This window comes from Cicer arietinum, chromosome 3 (genome assembly GCF_000331145.2).
Source record: "Cicer arietinum cultivar CDC Frontier isolate Library 1 chromosome 3, Cicar.CDCFrontier_v2.0, whole genome shotgun sequence".
NCBI lineage: Eukaryota > Viridiplantae > Streptophyta > Magnoliopsida > Fabales > Fabaceae > Cicer > Cicer arietinum.
In genome coordinates, this window is record NC_021162.2 from 41,856,948 (window position 1) to 41,857,989 (window position 1,042).

A 1,042-nucleotide genomic window follows, 5' to 3' on the forward strand; every position below is an offset into this window, starting at 1 on the left:
AAGTTTGGAAGGAGCCCTTACCTTAACGTTAGCGTTAACGTGCGTTTTCGGTACCGCGAGTAAATCCGGTAAAATCTCCGCTCGTAACGCCGCTTCCAAATTAGTTCACTAGCACCGTAGTGTGGTGGTGAGCAACTTTCCCTTCTATCTCTTCGCGAAATGAAGCTTAGATCTAGATGAAACGGAGTGGTTTGTGTTTGACGGTTTTGAAATCCCTAACACCGTTTTTCCTCGTTTTCGAATCACACAAGAAGAATGAAGTTGAGTAATCTTCTCTTTCACACTCAACAAACCTTGGGCTTCTAATCTTGAAGAAAGGAAGCAAAGAAAAACGAAAATGGAGGAGGGAGGAATTTTGATTGCGAGACAGGGAGAGGAAGATGGAAAATCTGGTTTTTCTTTCCTTTCTCTTTCTTTCCTTTGTTTTTCCTTTCTTCCTTTTTCCTTCTTTCCTTTTTATATCATTTTCTTTTCCTTTTCCTTCCTTCTAATTTCCTTTCTTTCTATTCTCTCCAAACAAACATATATATTAATTGTAACTTAACAAATATCTACATATTTATTAAAATTACCTTTTCACCCGAAACACATTAAATTCTTCGTAAAAGATTCACCGTAGTTAATTTAATTTATTTATCGACGAGTAATTCTAAACAGCCTCAAACTATTATTAACTTTGGCTAAAAAGCCTCCGAGCCAAAATCCAAAATACACAAAAGTACATAAAGTGTACTTTAAAATTATGGGTCTTACACAATCCTTCCAGTAAGAGCAGGTTTCTCAAAGATGTACTTAATTGGGTCCATTTTAGACACCAACCAAGTTGTATGACCTAACATGTATTGCCTCAACCAACGAGCAGCCCATGCTAATGCGCAACATGTTCGTTCAAGCAGTGAATACCTTGTTTTACAGCTGGTGAACTTTTTGCTCAAATTATAAATAGCATGCTCGTTCTTATCAGATTCATCATGTTGCCTGTAACACCCCGTTTTTCAAAGCGAGGGTATATATATATTTTTTTTTTTTCTAAAAGTAATTA